This window comes from Panthera uncia, chromosome B1, assembly GCF_023721935.1.
Source record: "Panthera uncia isolate 11264 chromosome B1, Puncia_PCG_1.0, whole genome shotgun sequence".
Classification (NCBI taxonomy): Eukaryota; Metazoa; Chordata; class Mammalia; order Carnivora; family Felidae; genus Panthera; species Panthera uncia.
Genome location: NC_064811.1, coordinates 114,331,005 through 114,354,658, shown reverse-complemented (window position 1 = coordinate 114,354,658; position 23,654 = coordinate 114,331,005). Strand labels below are relative to the sequence as shown.

Here is a 23,654-nt window from a genome sequence, read left to right as displayed (position 1 = left end):
CCTTTGTTGGAGATATTTGAAAATTTGTGTTTTTTTTTCCCACGGCATTCTGGGATGGAAAAGATGTGGAAAAATCACCTCCCACTCGCATCTACTTTCAACATCCCAATCAATGGAATATCCTGTTATACTGCAGAACCTCATTCTGCTTCTGCAAAGCCCCCAGAGTCTACTTCTTTTACTTTTTCTCTAAACTATTCCTCTCTCCTTAGAGAGAGTGTCTTCACCTATTCTGGATTTGAGAAAGGAAGGTTTGTAAGGCAGATGGGGGGTGGGTCATCGGTTCCACAAGTACAGTTTTTCTAGGAAAAATTGTGACTTCAGTGCTTAGGCTGAGAGATAAGATCAACATAAGCAAAGACATTCCAGGACGCCCAAAGTGTGAAAACTCCTGTCATTGCTTTAACATTTTATCCCACTGTACATGATTATATATTATTACTTGAATTTTCAATGCTGAATAAAAAGTGTGACATCTGTAAGACTTTGTGAGACTATTTACTGAACAACTGGAAGATTTTCTGTGACATAGAACACCTGCTCACAAGTATTTTGAAGCAGAGGCATTTAATGTGATGTAATTATAACTAGCTTATAGTCTCATTAATTTCTATCAGTATACACACATGGGCAAATATTCTCAAAATGTCTATTTGCTATTATGTACATAAGATTATAAATTAATAGAAGGTTTCCATAACATCTTTGGTAGTTCCACTAGGCTCCAATTATTCTAATTTACAGATTAGTTCATAATATAACACATATGGGGGAAGAGAGTTAAAATTATCTTCATAATAGACTATCCAGCATAACTCTTAATACCTCTTTTTAAAATTATTTCAAAGTTGAGCTAAAAATGTTAAAGAATCTTACAAAAAAGTTTCAACACTACTATTTGTGATGATGGTGGTTGGTAGAATAACTTTCATTCCCTTTATGCTCTTCTGTATTTTCTAATATTATTTGTCTTTCTTTTTTGCTTTGAACATTTGTTACTTTCAGTTTTTACTTCTGGCCCTTCAACTCTTTCTCCTTGTGTCTGGCTCCTTTCTATTTCTATTTTCCATTTGCCACAACTTTAATAAGCTTCTGTGCCATCCACCTGCCTGAAATGCTATTCTTTGCAGTCTGCAGCCCACATTGCCCTCTCATGGCTTATGTTTTTAAAGACAATGTCTGTGCTCATAACATTAAATATGCTGATGAGTCCTGGTACTCAGTGGGTTGACAATCCCCTGCCAACATCAATTGGCAGGCACAGTGCTCTCCATCCTCTCAAATGGCTCTGCTTGCCTCCCCATGCCGACTGAAACTGTCATTTTCACCAAGCCCCCATTGTTGCAAATTAGCTGTTGCTGGCAAAAGTTCATGGTCTGTTTCCAGGCATTAATTTATGATCTGTGCATCCATTCTCTCCATTCAGACCAGCATAGCACAGAAACCGTTCTGAGTTTGAGTCACAACTTATCTAGGCAACTTGATTGAAGAAACAAATCTATGTTGGTTTTTAGCAACTTCTGCTATCTTGTGGTTTATCCTCACAATAAAAGGTAAGTATATCTTGGTTTCTCTTCTGAAGTACACCCATTTTATTCATTGTATTGCTTGGGTTTATACACAGAGAGGAGAGGAAGCACTTTTTTTTTCTGTATCTAGCTTTATCCTTACAGTAATACTGAATGACTCACGAAAGCATTAATAAGAGAAAGAGTGGTGGATGAGCTGAAGAGCTCAACATGTCTTCTGTCTCACCTATTATTTTGTTAATTATTTAGAAACCTGAAAAAGAAAACTCAACTATTGTAATGGAAAACTAACTGAATCTAATAGCAGTGATTTTCACTCTAGTGGCTTATTTTTTCTTACTTCTTAGGAAGTGCCTTAAAATATTACTACTTGCTGAAGCAGTTAGTTTAAGACAACATTTATTTATCACACTATAAAAATAATGAGACAAACATATAAGCTTTTCCTCCTTATATCCCCAGTCCCTCTCAGAGTCCCTGTGGGCACACAGCAGATGTTCAATAAACACTGTGTTGATACAAACTCTGGGAAGATACAACTATTCAACAAAAACTGTATCAGAATTTCTTCCAAATTATCAATACTTTTCATAAAAAAAATAAAAAAGATTTTGCAGAACCTTTGAGGACAGAATAGCATTTAATGTTTAAAAAAACGGACTCTCTGTGAATACTCAGTTTCTCTTTGTCTCTCTCTCCTGCACACATAACACATGCATACTCATACATATGCACACAAATACACTTTGAAATTCTAGATAAATATTTAGATTTCCTTTTCCACTCACTCACTTATTATACAGGTATGTATTGAACCAGGTAGCATCTTAAGGAATTTATATATAGATATGAATAAGATGGCCAAGGCCCCTGCCCTCATGGAGCTTACATTCTGATGGAGAGCTTTAAGAAGACCTTGGTGTTGGGGTGGGAAATAAAAATATCACATTGAAAGTCATGGGATGGTTCAAAGCCTTCCACATCATTAATACTGCTTCATCTTGGACAAGTAGAGATTGCTACTAGCTAATGCTTTAGCTGTCACACTTTGTATGCTAGAATTAGATTACCCCACATAGCTCTAAATCATTTAATTTATGCTATTCAAATAAACGAAGTGTGAGAGTGACATTACTTTTAAGTTGCTGAATGTTGTCTACGCATGTTATACAAAGTAAGAAAACATAGTCTCCATTAATCAAATAGCGTGGCCTTTCTCCTGGCTGGCTGTGCACAAGCCATGCGATGCTTGGTGTTCTTGCAAAAGACGTGAACCAGCAGGAGTTCGTCAGAGCTCTGGAAGCCTCCCTCAGAAAGTCTGGGAAGCTGATAGTCCCCGAATGGGCGAACACTGTCAAGCTGGCCAAGCTCAAAGAGGCTGCTACCTACAATGAGAACTAGTTCTACACACGAGCCACTTCCGCAGCATGACACCCGTCTTCTGAGGCAGCGCTGTGGTCGGCTCAATGACCAAGATCTAGGTGGATGTCAGAGAAACGGGGTTGCACCTAGCCATTTCAGCAGAGGCTCCAAGAGTGTGGCCCACAGGGTCCTCCATGCCCTAGAGGGGCTGGAAATGGTGGAAAAGGACCAAGATGGGGGCCGCAAAGTGACACCTCAGGGACAGAGAGATCTGAACAGAATCGCCAGACTGGTGGTAATGCCACCAAGAAGCATTAGAACAAATAGTGGGCTAATGCATTGCCTCGTAATAAAACAAAATATGAAGCAAAATAAATAAAGTAAAATAGCTTGGTAAAGGTGAAAATTAATGTATTTTTCAGGTTGGCAAATGCCATCTAAATAATGGAATGATGAATTTACAAGCAGGATAAATCTGTAATCCTATTCATTCTGCCTCATATGTATTCAAACAAATGTTTAAAACAAACACCTGTCCAACATGTGGTTACTTGTAAGAACCGTGATTTTTTTTTTTGCCCTAAAGTTCTTTAGCAAATTTCTTTTCATACAAAGCCTGTCTTGTGGCTTTGCATAATAATCAAAGCAAACAAAAATATTACTCTGTAGGCATATGCCAAGTGATGAGAAACAGCCTCCTCTACTCCCCAGCTAGGATAAAAATATTCACCTTTTTGCAGGTGTAAAGTAGCACTGCCAACTTTAAATGAAGCTCATTTGAAGGTTGGGTTATATATAAACCATTAGTATAATAGAGCAATTAACACTACTCCCGGGGTAGAGGAATAAATTGCTGATATAAGACTTTGTAAATGCTTTTGCTAAGTACAGAGTAATATGAGGTATATTATATAAACATACTTCAATCTACATGAGAGTGTATGAATGAGTGGAAACACACACATATATGCCATTTGGCAGAGTTCTGCTAATTCTCATATGATGATACACGAGTAAGTAGAAAAACAAACATCTGCTGTAGTTTATTTCCTTTTGTGAATGATTAAAGTGGTCCACCTTTTGAAAGTGAGTTGATACTTGGCCTTATTTGTCTGGCCCGCTCACAATGCAAGCATTTTTTAGCTCAGTGTTTTGAGAAAATGGTAAAGGCAAATTGATATGGTGGAGGAGGGCACCAATGGTTCTTATCATCAAGGGTGATGGTCTTGTTTATAGGGAGAGCAAAAAGCATATCTATCAGAAGGCATCTGAATGAAACAACAAATTCCACTTCCCAATTCTTGCTTTGGGATTCTGCACCTATTACAGAGAAAGCATGTGGCAATGGACAAAGTATACCTAGTTTCTCTAATACAAAATCTAGAAGGAATGTTCTGTTTAATAGACAGCCTCTTACAGTCGAAAAATAAGAATCATCATGTCTGCTTGTTGCAATGGGCCTCTATATATAATGAACATGTCATAGGTAAAAAGGGGATTAGAAGACTGAGGGTCTGAACAAGCTTCTGAAAGTCAACTTAGAGATATGGAGTAGCTGTCTCCAAATGAAAGAAAGGAAACACTTTCAAAAATCAGTGAACCTAATTAAAGGATCTCTCCTCATAGAGACGATTAATAGAAATAAAAGCAACAATAATCTTAGAAGTGAATTCACTGGATAGAGTTCACCAATATTGCAAGGATACCCTCTAAGTGCACAATATGTATGAAAGATCAACTTGAGTGAAACAATATGCCCCCTGATGACCAGCCAGGGATTGAGAGCCATTAAAATATGCACATTAAAATAAAAGTGAGTTTATTATTACCCCAAGCTAGTAAAATTGTTCATTTTCTTTACATATCTATATGAATTACATAAAAAGAAAAAAAAAATCATCTTGTAACCCAAAAGCACTAACCCTTTTCTAAACTACCCCTGTTTACAAAATATTTGTGTTACTAATTTTTTTTAATGTTTTTATTTATTTTTGAGACAGAGAGAGACAGAGCATGAGCAGGGGAGGGGCAGAGAGAGAGAGGAAGAAATAGAATCCAAAGCAGGCTCCAGGCTCTGAGCGGTCAGTACAAAGCCCGACGTGGGACTCAAACTTGCAAATCCTGAGATCATGACCTGAGCTGAAGTCAGACGCTTAACCAACTGAGCCACCCAGGCGCCCCTATTAATTTTTTTTTAACATGGACACCTTGTTGTGTTTTCTTAGTATATCATGGTCATTGTTGACAACAAAGGTATTGGGCTTATTCGGAGTCTTTAGAGAAGGGAAAATTTTTGTTGGGTATATGTCCCTAGCTGATGTGCTGTGGCATAGGGAAAAAATAGTTTGATTTATATTGGTAAAATTAAACTGAACCAAATCCCTGTTTCTGTTGGCAAAAGGAAGGGAGTTTGGAATTCTAATGAAAAGAGTCAAAGAATCGAAATGTGCTCAAGAGGAGGACTCAGACTTGCCTCCTAAGAGGACTAAGGAGAAAGTTGACAATGAACAAGATCCTACTTTTGTCATCATCTGTTACCGGTTATTTCTCTTTTCTCAACCTGACATGTTTCTTCTTTTCCTGTGTGTGCCAATAGTAAGATTCTGTTGTTTTACCTATCTATAATCCTCTCTTCTTTTTAGTATTATCATCAAATTTTCCTTTAAGGACACACTATCCTCTATTTCGAGGTAATGTGGCATAGAGGGGACTGAACTCAAAGTCAATTCCAGGGGTCAAATATATGACCTACCTTGGTCAATCACAGTCATAGGGTTTAGTTTAGGAATGGGTCAGTCAACCCAAACCACAAAATTGGTTCCAAGACTCTTCCTGTAATGAGCAGGTATCAGGCCTTCTCTTTCTGCTTAAGTCCTTAATTGAGTATCATATAGGCCAGGAGCTTTGCAAACTATATGGGGATGGGAGGGGCCAAGATGGCAGAACAGCATGGAAGTTTTTTATGTCTCTCATCCCTGAGGTACAGCCAGATCAACACTAAACCATCCTGCACACCTAGAAAACTTATTTGAGGATTAACACAACAATCTGCACAACCTGAACCAGAGAACTAAGCAGGTATGGAGAAGTGAACTGGGGGAGAAAGAGGCCAAGGAGGGCAGGGAGCTTTTTTTGCTTGCAGAGAGAGGACGGAGATGGGGTGGGGGTGGAGAGTACAAAAGCAGTTGGAGAGAAAAGAGCGTATGTAAGGGACTGAGCACAACAAGGGAGAAAGGAGAAAGGAGAGAGTTTAAATTCCATTAAGACTGTATAAACAGGGGGAGCACAGAGCCTGAAATTCTGCAGCTGGATACCTGGCAGTGCTCTGGTGGGAAAAGCAAATCCCCAGGAGCAGAAAGAGAGGTCCACGGAGGTCCTTGGGCTACACAGGGAGAGGTGGTTCCCCTGCTGGGAGGACATTTGGTAGAGCTGTGTGGCCACCACACAGCCAAAGGTCCCAGCAGACCCCGAAGAACAATCACGTTTGCTGGTGTTGGAACAAGGACATTAAGGGTGAAGCCTGGCTCCAGATGTGTGTTGTGATTGACCATAATCCCTGAACCGCTGCTGCTGCTACATGATCCCATGAACTTTTTCTGGGGTAGGCTGGCCCCCAGCTGCAGTCTCTGGGCATCAGCAGTAGCACAGTGCCTTGAAGTCCCTGGGTGTGGCAGGCACCTGGTCATTGCTCACTGAGACCTTCCCCCAGAAGGTCTGAGTGGGTCAAAGTCGCTCTCCCTCAGAAGTGAGGGGTTGGGAAACACAGCCACATCTGGGATCAAACTTAGGAGAGAGGTGCCACCTGGCAACCTGACAGCTTGTTCACAGACAGTGTAAAAACGGGGGTGGAAGGAAACTGGAGACAAAGGAAGTGTGTGTGATTGCTAGTCGGGGAGAGCACAGAGTTCTGTAACTAGAGACTGGGTAGTTGAGTGATGCCATTTTCACCCCTCCCATGCATGCACATACACACCTACATGCGCCACTACAATCCACCCCAGTAAGTTAAGCAGGGCCATCTAGTGGAGAATGGAGCCATTACACTAAGCACTGCCCAACCCGGCCAACCCTTGCTCTTCAGGAACACCACAAGTCTCTCTACCTGCTTAGTTTAGGAACTATAAAGTGCTTCATAGTTTGACTTCTAGGGGAAACCAATGTAATTTCAATCGTATTTCAGTCTGTTTGCTGGCCCATCTATTCAATTTTTTTCTTTTCTTTTCTTTTTTTTCTTTTATTTTCTTGAATACAGAAAGAGAAAAAAAGTATTTTTATTTTCAATTTTTATTAAAAAATTTTTTCTTTAATTTTTTTCTACTATATTTTTTTACTTTTTTTGTAAATTTTTCAAATTCTATTTTACTTCCATCATTTAATTTTATTCTATTTCATTGTGTTCATTTTCTCAAGTTTTCAAACATTTTTCTTTTTCTTTTCTTTTTTTCTTATCTTTCCCTTTTCTAATCTATCAAGCTCCTGCCAACAAACGGACCAAAACACACTTAGGATCTAGCATCCTTTATTTGATTTTTTTGTGTTGTTTTTAATTTTTTAATTTATTTTTTTACCTTACTAATTCCTTTTCTTTCTTCAAAATGACTAAATGAAGGAATTCACCCCAACAGAAAGAACAGGAAGAAATGACAGCCAGGCACATAATCAACACATATTACAACACAAGCAAGATGTCTGAACCAGAATTTAGAATCACAATAATAAGGATACTAGTGGGGGTTGAAAACAGATTAGAATTCATTTCTGTGGAGATAAAAGATAGGATGAAATAAAAAATGCTATAAATGAGTTGCAATCTCAAATGGATGCCATGGTGGCAAGGATGGATGAAAGAGAGCCATGAATTAGTGATATAGAGGAAAAACTTATGGAGAACAATAAAGAACAAAGAAAGAGGGAGACTAAGGCAAAAGAGCACGATTTAAGAATTAGAGAAATCAGTGACTCATTAAAAAGGAACAACATCAGAATCATAGTGGTACTAGAAGATGAAGAGAGAGAAATAGGGGTAGAAGGTTTATGTGAGCAAATCATAGCGGAAAACTTTCCTAACCTGGGGAAAGACACAGACATCAAAATCCAGGAAGCACAGAAGACTCCCATTAGATTCAACAAAAACTGACAATCAACAAGGCATATCATAGTCAAATTCACAAAATAGTCAGGCAAGGAGAGAATCATGAAAGCAGCAAGGGAAAAAAAGTCCTTACCAGGGCAGGGAAGACAGATCAGGTTTGCAGCAGACCTATCCACAGAAATTTGGCAGGCCAGAAAGGAATGGCAGGATATATTTAATGTGCTGAATCAAGAAATCTTTATTCAGCAAGGCTGTCATTCAAAATGGAGAGATTAAAAGTTTCCCAGGCAAACAAAAATTAAAGGAGTTTGTGACCACAAAACCAGCCCTGCAAGAAATTTTAAGGGGGACTCTCTAAGGGGAGAAAAGACAAAAAAAAAAAAAAAAAAAAAGACCAAAAGCAACAAAGACTAGAAAGGACCAGAGAACACCACCAGACTCTCCAACTCTACAAGCAACATAATGGCAATGAATTCATATCATTCAGTACTTACTCTAAATGTCAATGGACTAAATGCTCCAATCAAAAGACAGGGTAACAGAATGGACAAGAACACAAGATCCGTCTATATGCTGTTTACAGGAGGCCTGTTTTAGACCTAAAGACACCTTTAGATTGAAAGTAAGGGTAGGGAGAACCATCTATCATGCTAATGGTCAACAAAAGAAAGCTAGAGTAGCCATACTTAGATAATTTAGACTTTAAAGTAAAGACTATAACAAGAGATGAAGAAGAGCATTATATCATAACTAAGGAGTCAATCCACCAAGAAGATCTAACAATTGTAAACATTTATGCTCCAAATATGAGAGTACCCACATGCATAAATCAATTAATCACAAACATAAAGAAACTCATTGATAATAATACTATAATAGTGGGGACTTCAATACCCCATTTACAGCAAAGGACAGGTCATCTAAACAGAAAATCAACATGGAAACAATGACTTTGAATGACACACTGACCAGATGGCCTTAACAGATATATTCAGAACATGTTATCCTAAAGCAGCAGAATACACATTCTTCTCCAGTGCACATGGAAGGTTTTCTGGAATAGATTACATACTGGGATATAAATCACCCCTAAACAAGTACAAAAAGTTTGAGATTGTACCATGCATATTTTCAGACCACAGTGTTATGAAACTTAAAATCAACTAAAACAACAAATGTGGAAAGATAACAACTACTTGGATACTAAAGAGCATTCTCCTAAAGAATGAATGGACTAACCAAGAAATTAAAGAGGAAACTAAAAAGTACATAGAAGGCAATGAAAATGATAACTCCACAGACCCAAATCTCTGTGATGGAGCAAAGGCTGTCATTAGAGGGAAGTATATAGCAATCCAGGCCTTCCTAAAGAAGAAAGAAAAGTCTCAGATACACAACCTAACCTTACACTTTAAGGAGCTGGAAAAAGAACATCAAATAAAACCCAAAACCAGCAGAAGACAGGAAATAATAAAGATTAGAGCAGAAATTAATGTTATTGAAACCAAAAAAACAGTAGAACAGATCAATGAAACCAGAAGACGTATATTTTAAAGAATTAACAAAATTGCTAAACCACTGGCCAGTTTGATCCAAAAGAAAAAAAGAAGGGACCCAAGTAAACAAAATCAAGAATGCAAGAGGAGAGATCACAACCAACACAGCAGAAATGAAAACAATAAAAAAGAATATTATGAGCAATTATACACAAATAAAATGGGCAATATGGAATAAATGGAGAAATTCCTAGAAATATACGTACTACCAAAATTGAAACAGGAAGAAATAGTAAATTTGAACAGACCCATAACCAGTAAAATATAATTAGTAATAACAAATCTGCCAAAAAACAAGAGTCCAGGGCCAGATGTCTTGCCAGGAGAATTCTCCCAAACATTTAAAGAAGAGTTAACACCTATTCTCTTGAAGCTGTTCAAAAAAATATAAACGGAAGGAAAACTTCCAAACTCTTTCTATGAAGCCAGCATTACCTTGATTCCAAAGCCAGACAAAGACCCCACTAAAAAGGAGAATTATAGACCAATTTCCCTGATGAATATGGATGCAAAAATCCTCAACAAGATACTAGCTAACTGGATCCAACAATACTTAAAAAAATTATTCACCACAACTAAGTAGGATTTATACCTGGGATGCATTCAATAGCTGCAAATCTATCAATGTGATGCATCACATCAATAAAAGAAAGAACAAGAACCACATGATCCTCTCAATAGATGCAGAGAAAGCATTTGACAAAATACAGCATCACTTCTTGATAAAAACCCTCAAGAAGGTAGGGATAGAAGGATCATACTTCAAGATCATAAAAGCCATATATAAAAGACCCACTGCTAATATCATCCTCAATAGAGAAAAATGGAGAACCTTCATTCTAAGGTCAGGAATAAGACAGGGATGTCCATTCTAACCACTGTTATTCAACATAGTATTGGAAGCCTTAGCCTCAGCAATCAGACAACACAAAGAAATAAAAGGGATCCAAGTCGGCCAGGAGGAAGTCAAACTTTCACTATTCACAGATGACATAATACTCTAGGTGAAAAACCCAAAAGATTCCACCAAAAAACTGCTACAATTGATCCATGAATTCAGCAAAGTCACAGGATATAAAATTTATGCACAGAAATTGGTTGTATTCCTATACACCAAAAATGAAGCAACAGAAAGAGAAATCAAGGAATCGATCCCACTTACAGTTGCACCAAAATCCATAAAATACCTAGGAATAAATCTAATCAAAGAGGTGAAAAATCTATACACTGAAAACTATAGAAATTTATGAAAGAAATTGAAGAAGACACCAAAAAATGAAAAAAAAAAAAAATCATGCTCCTGGATAGTAAGAACAAATATTGTTAAAATGTCAATACAACCCAAAGCAATCTACATATATATGGCAATACCTGTCAAAATAACACCAGCATTCTACACAGAGCTAGAACGAACAATCCTAAAATTTGTATAGAACCAGAAAACACCCTGAATAGCCAAAGCAATCTTGAAAAAAAAAAAAAAAAAAAACACCAAAGCAGGAGGCATCACAATTCCAGACTTGAAGCTATACTACAAAGCTGTAATCATCAAGACCATATGGTACTAGCACAAAAACAGACATTCAGATCAATGGAACAGCATACAAAACCCAGAAATGGACCCACAAACGTATGGCCAACTTATCTGACAAAGCAGGAAAGAATATCCAACGGAATAAAGACAGTCTCTTCAGCAAGTGGTGCTGGGAAAACTGGACAGCGACATGCAGAAAAATGAACCTGGACCACTTTCTTACTGCACCATACACAAAAATAAACTCAAAATGGATGAAAGACCTAAATGTAAGACAGGAAGCATCAAAATCCTCCAGGAGAAAGCAGGAAAAAACCTCTTTGACCTCTGCCACAGCAACTTCTTACTCAACACGTCTCCGGAGACAAGGGAAACCAATGTAAAAGTGAACTATTGAGACCTCATCAAAATAAAAAGCTTCTGCACAGTGAAGGAAACAATCAGCAAAACTAAGGGGCAACCAACAGATGGGGAGAAGATATTTGCAGGCGACATATCAGATAAAGGGTTAGTATCCAAAATCTATAGAGAACTTATCAAACTCAACACTCAAGAAACAAAGAATCCTGTGAAGCAATGGGCAAAAGACATGAAGAGTCACTTCTCCAAAGAAGACATCCAGATGGCCAACTGACACATGACAAAATGCTCAACACCACTCATTATCAGGGAAATACAAATCAAAACCACAATGAGATGTCACGTCACACCTGTCGGAATGGCTAACATTAATAACTCTGGCAACAACAGATGTTGGTGAGGATGCGGAGAAAGAGGATCTCTTTTGCACTGTTGGTGGGAATGCAAATTGGTGAAGCCACTCTGGAAAACAGTATGGAAGTTCCTCAAAAAATTAAAACCAGAACTACTCTGTGATCCAGCAATTGCACCACTACTAGGTGTTTATCCAAGGGATACAGATATGCTGTTTTGAAGGGACACCTGCACCCCAATGTTTATAGCAGCACTATCAATAACCAAAGTATGGAAAGAGCCCAAATGTCCATCGATGGATGAATGAATAAAGAAGATGTGGTATATATATACAATGGAGTATTACTTGGCAATCACAAAAAATGAAATCTTGCCATTTGCAACTATGTGGATGGAACTAGAGGATATTATGCTAAGCAAAATTAGTCGGAGAAAGACAAATATTATATGACTTCACTCATATGAGAACTTTGAAATAGAAAACAGATGAACATAAGGGAAGGGAAGCAAAAATAATATAAAAACAAGGAAAGAGACAAAACACAAGAGACTCTTAAATATGGAGAACAAACAGAGGGTTACTGGAGCGGTTGTGGGAGGGGGAATGGGCTAAATGGTAAGGGGCATTAAGGAATCTACTCCTGAAATCATTGTTGCACCATATGCTAACTAATTTTGATGTAAATTAAAAAATAAATAAATTTTTAATAAAAGAAAGAAAACTATATGGGGAGGGGGCCCTTCAAAACAAATCCTATGAAGAATTAGAGCCATGATATAACATAAATAAAACAAAACAAAACTAAACAAAACAACAAAAACAAACAAACGAAAAAATCCAAGAACAAATTCCTGGTGATGCTGTTTGAGAATCTTAATCCAGCCATTCTGGAAGTTAATCCTGGACTTCAGTACTAGGAGCCATTTACTTCTGTTTTGTTTGAGGTAGACTGAATTGTATTTCCGTTACTTGTAACCCAGGAATTATGTTAATATACAATAGAACTGATGCAAATAATGTAAGGTTAAAATTATAGACACTTATCCCTAGATAACTAAAAGAAAAAATAAAAAAAAACAAACCCAAATAAAAATATCAAAGACACTGGAGTGTAACAAAAAACAAAGAGATTCAGGAGGGAAATCAACACTTGGATAAAGGGAAGACATAGGGAGATCTTAATTTTGCAATTTTTAGTCCGAGGAGTTCCCATCTATGCTATTTGGGGTGGCCAACTCTCTGATAAAAAGCCCACAGTCTTTCTGGATTCAGGCAATCACAACTGTTGGAAAATGAGGCAAAAACAAAAAGCAAAACAAAAAAACCCAGAAACAAATGTAGTAATAGGTGTCCTTAAATTCTGTGTATAAAGTATGCTCACATTTCTGGCTGACACTTGAAACATGTATTTGTGGGGTAGACTTTAAACAACCTGGAACAAGAATTAAAGCACTGAATTGAGAGTTGAACTGCCATCCAAGATAGAGTTTGCAATTTGATTCCAGCCAAGTTAATTGATTGCTAAAAGAACTACAAACAACCAACAGTCTTCAGGGGAATATAATCGAATCCAGAATTTTCACAACATAATATTCACAATGTCTAGGGGATGATACCAAATGTAAACTTCAATGGAAATTAATGTCAAGATATAAGATTTTTTAATTCATAGAGACTTTAAAGCATCTGTTATAGCTATGCTCAGGATATAAATAAAAATTTGCTTGTAATGATTAGAGAAATTAGAAAAATTAGCAGTAAATATAAATTGTAAAATATAACTCAAAAAAATTACTATGAGAGAGTGAGAGTAAGATTCCATAAAATAAATAAACGATATGAGCAAATTAGGGATAGAAAATTTTATGTCTTATATAGATTGGGGAACCTATCTTCTTGTTCCAGTAACATTTAATTATGATCAATGTTTTCAGGTGATTAGTTTATATTTAGTAAATTCTTCATTCAGCACATAGTGAGGCCAGCAGTCATTTAATACAGTAGTCTGTAAACAAATTATAACTTTGCTTACAACAGAACTTGTCATTTTGATTTTAGTCATTTTTATATTTTAATTGATGTAAATTCATTTCGGTACAAAGTAGAAGATAAATAAGTACATGTTTAAAGTTACCATTAGAGAAACCAATTTTAAAAATGTCCGGGGGTGCCTGGGTGGCTCAGTCAGTTAAGCAACCAGCTACGGCCCAGGTCATGATCCCGTGCTTCACGGGTTCAAGCCCCGCATCAGGCTCTGTGCTGACAGCTCAGATCCTGGAGCCTGATTCAGATTTTGTGGCTCCCTTTCTCTGCCCCTCTGCCACTTGCACTCTGTCTCTCAAAAATAAATAAACATTAAAGAAAAAAATTTTTTTAATGTCTGAAATATGAAAGGACATAAATGGTAATGGAATTTCACTCTCATACAGCTTAGAAAACACTTTATGCAATATTCCAGGAAAAAAACATTTTAACAATTTCATGGGAAAGCCAAAGTACCATATTTATAAAACACATAGGCAGTAGAATCAATTAGCTATAGATTTAGTTCCAGATCTGTTATTTATTAGCTATGTGAACTTAGGCACATCCTTAGCTTTTTGAACTTCAGACAGCTCATTCCATAATGAAAAATTGGCATCACCGGTTTCTTTTCTCCTGTACTTTTTAAAAGCATTTTTTGTTTGTTCGTTGTTTGTTTGTTTTGAGAGAGAGAATGAGAGATAGAGAGAGATCGTGTGTGTGCGTGCTTGCACCCACTGTAAAGCCAGACTTGGAGCTTGATCTCACAACCATGAGATCATGACCTGAACTGAAATCAAGAGGAAGACACTTAACTGACTGAGCCACCCGGGTGCCCCTTCTTTTCTTGTTTCAATGCTTATTATTTTCTCAGTTTACTTTTAGCTACACTAACTGATACTAGTCGCTGTCTTTATTGTGTCTCTTTGGAAATACCTTATTGGCCAGTGATTTAAAAAAAAAACATATTATCATTTTAAAAAGAGGTCAGTTTGATGATAAAGTAAGGCACACGTGTTTTCTTCATCCCTGAGTACATAGCAAGCCCCTTTCCTTGTTATGTTGTCAATAAGCTGTTTTATTCTTTGTGAAGAGAAACTCACTCTGTTTTTGCATTAGTAAAGAGCAACAGTGAATTCAGTTTCAACACAGGGATTTTCAAATGCGCATACTTTTTGTGAAGGTTTTATAACTATTAAAAGGACACAGTTCAGTTTGTATAGTTCTTCATAATATTAACCAAGCTCTTAAACGTTTCTTTGTGTCTTTGAACATCGGCCTTTCATTTTGTCTACTGGGTAAAAATAACTTATAAATATTCCTGGTTCCACTTTCTTCTATAACATGTGCTTGGCTAATTCCCCAGGAACTCCCCCCATGTGGCTCCACTTTGGAATGATTTACAGTATTCTTTTTCCTCTTTGCCAATAACTTCAGTGTGCTGCTACTCCTCCATCTGGTATGGAAAAGAGAGAGTTGTTCTTTTCAAGAACGCTCATGAATGGAAAAGCCAACATATGCATTCTTCCCCCACACCCAGAAACTTTAAAAAAAGAAGGAATTAGGAGTCTACTTAAAAAATACAAGCTGTTTGAGATTTTCAAAATTCTAGCCGTAGTGTGGAAATGACACTCCTTCAATTATGTATGAATCATCATTTTTGTGGAGGGAAGGGGGAGACATGAGAAAGAACACAGTTCTTTCTCTGTGAAATGATCTAATAGCTCTGTAACTCCCCCAGCCCGTCAGTTCCTGCCTTGCAACTCTTCAAGAAAACACAATCAATCATTTATCTCTGCCTTCAGATTAAATGATTGGCTCTTGAGGTCTTCTGAGGTACCCCTGTGTAAATTGAAAGCATAGTCGGCAATAAAATGGTCTTCATCATTAAAAGGAAAGGAAAGATTGAAAATTGAGCCTAAGGAATGACTATATCAATAGATCCCTTTGCTCTACAAAGGCCAGGTGAACTCTAGACAGAGTGGTAGCAAATTTTTATTTCACCATGACAAGGCAATACTTAAAAAGCACATAAAAGCATGCAGCAGCAATTTTTACAATATTTTCGTGTCCATGGGAGGCCACCTGTCTATTAATACCAAATAGCTGAAAATATTTGAATCGTATGCATATACACATGTGCATACGCACACATACAAACACTATATTATCAATATATGGATATATATTAGCCAAGTGTGACATGATTGGATTGTGTAACCATTTTTTTATGAGCCTAAATTATTCAAGCGCATTTTCTGCTCAATCACAGAGCCAAAAATTATTAAAATAGAATAAGAGAATTAGCTTACAGAATGGGACGAAAGCTACAAACGTAAGTATAATGATATAATAAGTATAATCATACTTATAAAAGTATAATTATAAAAGTATAATTTTAGAAGTATAAATGTATAATTATAATTATAAAAGTAAAATATATAATTTTAATGAATTCAGAAATAATTTTCTTACTTACCTCATTATAAAAGCGACTCATGTTTATTACCAAAACATTCCAATGATACAGAAGCTTATAAGACAAGGTGAAAATACCTAGTAATCTCTACTTAAAATAAGTCACTACTAATAATGTGATTCATATCTTTCCTGACTTTTTTTTTATTAGCGCACAAGTATATCTATCATTTTAAAACCAAATGAGATCATGCTATAAGGGATGGTTCCCAAAATCTTATGAGAAAACAAAGCTAAACATATACACATGCACACACATGCACACACATATGTAAATAACCATTTTTTTTTTAATTAAGATAATTTATGTGTTGGGACACCTGGGTGGCTCAGTCAGTTAAGCATCCAACTCTTGATTTTGGTTCAGGTCATGATCTCAAGATTGGTGAGACTGAGTCCCGCACTGGGCTCTGTGCTAACAGCATGAAGCCTGCTTGGGATTCTTTCTCTCCCTCTCTCTCTGCCCCTCTCACACTTGAGACAGAGCACCTGCACATGTTCTCTCTCTCTCTCAAAAATAAATTACTAAACTTAAAAAAAGAAGATATTTTGTAGTGATGTACAACATATATTTTCTTCATCAGTATATGAATGTCTTCCTAAATTTTGAGAGGTTGTATTGTGTTTTATTTTATGACTAATATAGAAAGTATTTCACAAATATCAGTGATAATTTGAGTCATGTATATATTTTTTTAAATTTTTTTTTAACGTTTATTTATTTTTGAGAAGGAGAGAGACAGAGCATGAGTGGGGGAGGGTCAGAGAGAGAGGGAGACACAGAATCTGAAACAGGCTCCAGGCTCTGAGCAGTCAGCACAGAGCCCCACGCGGGGCTCGAACTCACATACCGCGAGATCGTGACCTGAGCCGAAGTCGGACGCTTAACCAACTGAGCCACCCAGGCGCCCCGAGTCATGTATATTTTTATTTTGACTCATAGTATATTTAAAGAAAAACATATTTTAAATTTTGGTATTGTCAAATTACTCCTCTAAAAAGATGCCAAAGCTTCACGAATGTTTGGCCTACATATCTACCTAACCACTGTGCATTGATCTGTTTTTCATTTTTGCTATTTGGATAGGTGAGAAATATCTCAAATATATCTTTGATAAATTTATGTATATTTCTCATATTATTAAAACTGAGTGTCTTTTTATATGCTTATTTAATGTTATGACTTCTATAAATTTTTATTTATTTTTTAAATATACATTTATTTTAAAAATTAAACCCTAACTACCTGATTTTCTACATAAAATTTGATCTGATATACACAATGCTCTTTATTTTTCATTGAAAATGGATGATTAAAATTTGATATCAGTTAATTCAATGAACATTCATTTGTTTCAAAAAAATATTGGGCAGGGGCGCCTGGGTGGCGCAGTCGGTTAAGCGTCCGACTTCAGCCAGGTCACGATCTCGCGGTCCGTGAGTTCGAGCCCCGTGTCGGGCTCTGGGCTGATGGCCCGGAGCCTGGAGCCTGTTTCCGATTCTGTGTCTCCCTCTCTCTCTGCCCCTCCCCCGTTCATGCTCTGTCTCTCTCTGTCCCAAAAATAAATAAAAAATGTTGAAAAAAAAAAAATATTGGGCAGTGATTTTTTTCTTAGAAAGCTATTAGGTGCTAAACATACAAACATAAATAACTCCAGCCAGGAATTAGGCAAGCCTGTCTTTTTTAAAAGTTTTTTTTTATTACATAAAAAATTATTAAATAAATTTTTTATTAAATAAAAAATAAATTATTAAATAATTAAATAAATTATTTATTAAATAAAAATATTTATTAAATATTTTTAATATTTATTTATTTTTGAGACAGAGAGAGACAGAGCATGAGCAGGGGAAGGGCAGAGAGAGAGGGAGACAGAATCCAAGGCAGGCTCCAGGCTCTGAGCTGTCAACACAGAGCCTGACGCGGGGCTCAAACTCACGAACCACGAGATCGTGACCTGGGCCGAAGCTGGATGCTCAACCAACTGAGCCACCCAGGCGCCCATTAGGCCAGCCTGTCTTAAAAAACTGGTTTCTCACATTACTCAAAGAATAGTAACCAATTTCTCTGGGCTGCCTAATAGAATCTGAGGAGAAACACAATATTTAAGTATTAACCTTTTACTGTTGTCCTGTAGAGATTGTTTGCAAAGCTCAAACAGTATCTGATGCCCTCTGCCTTCATGGAAGTATACTCTGTAACTCATAGAAATGAGCCACCCTCAGTATCCTTGCTGGGCTCATGTGTTGTCTGAGGTTAGACTATAGGAAGTGTGGTCTCTCTGTGAACTTGGTAGTAGATTCAGACCTCAGTAGTTGTGGTCTTGCATCAATTATGCCCAGAGCAGGAGATCTGAGTGGTGTATATTGTTGGTTGTATCCTGGAAAGGTGAGAAGGGCAGCAAGTTCTAAAACAAAGTCATTAAAGTCAAAGCACATTGAGGAATTGGAGTTATAGTAGCATCCAGTTACAAGAAAGGAGAAACCAAGAACTCTAAGATCGAACATATAATTGTTTATATGGGACAACAAGCAGTGGTCTACTGTTCTGGAGATAAGACTGATGGAGGTATTTATGATTGTCTCAATTCAAGCTTATATAGGTGAACCTTACAGAAGTTTGAATAGATACAAATTGACATGTGATGCTACTGGGCAGCTTTTAACATTAGTTCTAAGTGCAGTCTAGACATAACTAACCTACTGAGGAATAATGTCATTCTAAATATTTTTTTTTTCTCTTGCCTTCTGGTAGAAACAAGTTGTCTTTCATTCTTTTATCTATGGCTTTGGAGCAAAGTGCTGGGAATGGGAGTAGGGTAAGAAAGGGAGCAAAGAGACCAAGCCTGTTCTGTGATATGAGTGAAGCTACCTGTCTCTGACAGCAGGAATAAAGGAATCCATAATCAAGTCTTGAACAGTTCTTCATAGCTACAAAAAGGAGAGTGATAAATATTTTTTATTCTGAACATGCTATCCAAGCCCCCTCTCCATGTTGAATTGAAGTCACCGCCACAACATGAACACCAGAACCCAGTGTTATGTTCATAGGTTTAATTAAAAAAAAGACACCACAACATCTGTGCTTTGCCAGTTTATATTATATTAATTTAAGATGACAGCTTCTTTGGTGAAACATTTTTCTTTCTGTTTTACTTGTATGCTGTGCCTCATGGTGATTATTGTAGACATTATTTCACACAGGGTGGGCCACAGTCATTTAACACCTTATATCACGTTGGGATCTTTGCATAAGGATTCATTAATTAGGTGGACAGAAGATAAATGTATCTGTAACAATGGCAAGTAGCCAAGGCTTACTCCTCCCAGGTGTTCAGAGAAGTTGCTAGAACCCAATCCATCTTCAGAGAATGACTATCACGGGTTCAAGAGGGGAAAACATTGACGTGAAAGAATGCTGTTTCAAATAATCATTAAAAATGAGATGGATTTACTTATTCAGATGAAATTCTTTTAAATTAATCTCCCCCAAGAGTTACTAAGCAAAAATCTCGGAATACTTCCAATTTTGGGCTGATACAGCTTCCCGGAGAGTCTAGTAAATGTTTTGAGGAATCCCATATTAGGGTCATTTTATTATATTTCAGGATCTAACAGCGATGAAGGTACTTATAAAATATACTAGAACTGGTATTCATTTGGAGAAAATTAGAGGGCCCTTTATATCTAGGAAATGAAATTCTTTGAACAAGAAATGTTTTCACTCACATGTTTCTCTTTACTGAGGTCTTTTATATACCTCAAATAGTATGATTTTTTTTTAACTGTCAATGTCTGTGATGTTTTGAATCAATTCTTGTTTGAAGATTAGGACAACAAAGTTTAGTTCACGATGATTCATTTTCTATGTTTTGTTGTTTTTTTTCCCCTGAGATGTCTATCCAAAAAAGGCTTTACCATAATCATAGGGTCACTTGTATGATAGCTGGTGATGGCCAAGGAAAACTGAAAAGTGTCTGATTTAGAATGTCAGCTGATATGGTCTACAAAAATGAAGTTTTGAGGATTCTGCAGATTTGTGTATATCTTATAAATACTTTATAAGTCATAAACCTTCCCAGGACAATTTTTAGAAAATCAAGTTAAAGCAACTAAAAATTTCAGCAATTTGGAACATTATATATCTATAAGAACTAGCACTACCATAGCAGAACATGCACAGAGGCATTGGATAGGATGGGGCAATAAAGATGTTTTGATTTTAAGGAATATATTCTTACTCTTTGCCTTACGTTTGAGAGATAAACTAATATGTTGCTATTTAAATGCCACTGGGATAAGACATTATTCTTAAATATTGTGAGTGAATCAAGCACTAGCAAAAATTCTATGCCTGGAAAATGCCTAATAGTGGTGTCCATGTGTGTATTCTGCCTCTTCAAATGTTGATTATACAGTATTTGAAACAGGGGCATGTGTTATTTTCAAGGGGTGTGTATTGTCAGCCTTTTGGTTCACCTTCACTATGCCTTGGCTAGTCACCAGAGTGAAACCCAAAGAATTAGCAAATTGCTTTGTTTCCATGTATTTGTTTCCATGTATTGCATGTGTTTCCATGGTATTTGAGAATAAAATTTACCAAATTTTTATGACTCATGAACTTTAGCATTTACTAATCATATTTTGGCAAATATTTTTACCAGCGAAGAAGTAATACAAAAAAAGCAATGATATTTAAAACTTCTCTTCCCTCTCCTTTTAAAAGTACAACTTTTTGAAAAAAAGAAATCATATTTGTTTTTTTTAAATATATCTACTCTTTACTTTTGAAAAAGAGTTTCCATTTTTATGCTGCTTATTTTATCCTGAAAAATGGATGATGTTGTATAATTCTTTCATTTTATTCTTATTAGAAGAAATGCTCTGGATTAAATTGTTTTTTGACCAATAAAACAGATTTTGAAATCAAAATAATCTGAAGATTATTTGAGATGTTCCTTAGATATTTCTGCTTCTGAGCTTGTGGAAGCCATACGTCTACTAAAGATTATAGAGAATTCTGGGGAGCAAAGGAAGAAGAAGAAACTCAAGTTTAAGGTAAGTAAGAACTCGATTTTTGCATACAGAGACACAATAGTGTTTTATATTTTGTCATATATTAATTGTTTTAACTGATATTTGGTGATCTTTCACCAGGTTTCAGGCACTAGGTAGGCACATGAATTCTCTAGTAATAAAACTAAGAATATGTCTTTCTCATTAATAACACAGATGAATGAATGATACAATAATATGTAGTAAATTGCAAAGAGTTCTCATTTGGTGATTTTTGGCATTAAAATAAATTCTTTCTGAATGAAATATGGCCTTTTGTAGCAATGTGGATGGAACTGGAGTGTGTTATGCTAAGTGAAATAAGTCATACAGAGAAAGGCAGATATCATATGTTTTCACTCTTATGTGGATCCTGAGAAACGTTAACAGAAGACCATGGGGGGAAGGGAAGGGGAAAAAAAAGGTTAGAGAGGGAGGGAGCCAAAACAGAAGAGACTCTTAAAAACTGAGAACAAACTGAGGGTTGATGGGGGTGGGAGGGTGATGGGTATTGAGGAGGGTGCCTGGTGGGATGAGCACTGGGTGTTGTATGGAAACCAGTTTGACAATAAATTTCATATAAAAATAAATAAATAAATAAATTCTTTCTATAAGTGTTTTAAAAATTGGATTGTTATGTAAACCTATTGCTTGATTCATTAACACTTAAAAGTAAAATTTATTACTATGATTTTCCTGAAGTCGCATTTCATTTTAAGCATCACTATAAAGTATGGCATATTGTCAGATTTACAAAAGAACAATAATTTTAAAAATAGAGTTAAGATGAATTTGCCATGAAATTCCTACCAGAGTGATTTTAAATATGTTTTATTTTATAGAATTAAAAACATATTTGTTCTAAGTATCAACCCAGGATAATACAAGAATGGTTTCCATTTGGACTGCATAAGCAGTTAATGGATAGAATGTAAATATACCATCCAGCTTTATTTCATAGTAGATGAACCAGTTACTAGAATTACACATATTTTCAGATCTATTAATCTTTGGCCAGAACACAATCTACCATGATCAATATTTAAATTTCTAATATGTGCAAAGCTCGTTGTTACTTTCCCCCCAACATGGTTATCTCTAATTTAATATTTTAATTCTTTTATAATAGAAACCCCAATGCTTTATTTTTACCCCATTTAACATAATTCCCTGAACCTTTGAGCTTGCACTGATTTTTGGTTTATTTTGTTGTTGTTTAAATATAGTCAAGGTAGTCATCAGGGAAGTGCAAATCAAAACTACAAAGAGATGTCACCTCGTGCCTGTCAGAATGGCTAAAATAAAAAAAAAAAACCACAAGAAACAACAAATGTTGGCAAAGATATATAGAAAAAGACACTCATTGGTGGGAATGCAAACTGGTACAGCACTGTGAAAAATGGTATGAAGGTTTCTCAAAATTTAAAAATAGAACTACTCTACAATCCAGCAATTGCACTACTGGGTATTTACACAAGGAATACAAAAACACTAATTAAATGGGATACATGCACCCCAATGTTTATAGCAGCATTATTTACAATAGCTAAGACAAGGAGACAGTGTAGATGTCCATGAGTTGATGAATGGATAAAGAAGAGGTGGAATATCAGTCAGTTTATAACTTAGTTGATATATATATTATATTCCACCTCTTTATGTACATAATATACATACACACATTCCATTCCATATATATGTTCCATTGTGTGTATACATACACACACACACACACATACACACAATGGAATATTATTCAGCCATAAAAAGAATGGAATCTTACCATTTGCAATGGCATAGATGGAGCTAGAGAGTATAACACTAAGTGAAATAAGTGTGACAAAGAAAGGTAAATACCATGTGGTTTCATTCATGTGGTATTTAAGAAACAAAACAAATGCATTGGGGAATAAAATGAGAGAGTGAGAGTGAGAGAGAAACCAAGAAATAGACTCTTAACTATAGAGAACTGATGGTTACCAAAGGGGAAGGGACTGGGGAGATGGGTGAAATAGGTGATGGGAATTAAGGAGTGTTCTTGTGATGAGCATTGGATGATGTATGCAACTGCTGAATCACCATACCCTACACCTGAAACTAATATAACACTGAATGTTAACCAACTGGAATTTAAATATAAACTTTAAAAAATATATAATCAAAGTAGGGACTATTTCTAAAGTAAACTAAATTAGTACTTTAGCAACATTGTTCTTGGTGGTACCACAGATCTTTTTCTCGGCTTTTATCTCATGTTACTCTTTTTTAGATCATCTTACAATCTACCTGCCTTTGTTTGAGCTATAGACTT

General features: G+C 36.2%; 1 pseudogene; it reads left to right on the top strand.

Annotated features, from left to right (window-relative positions):
• Positions 1 to 2,774: 2,774 nt before the first annotated feature.
• Positions 2,775 to 3,226, top strand: LOC125923983 (40S ribosomal protein S19-like; annotated as a pseudogene).
• The last annotated feature ends 20,428 nt before the right edge of the window (positions 3,227 to 23,654 follow it).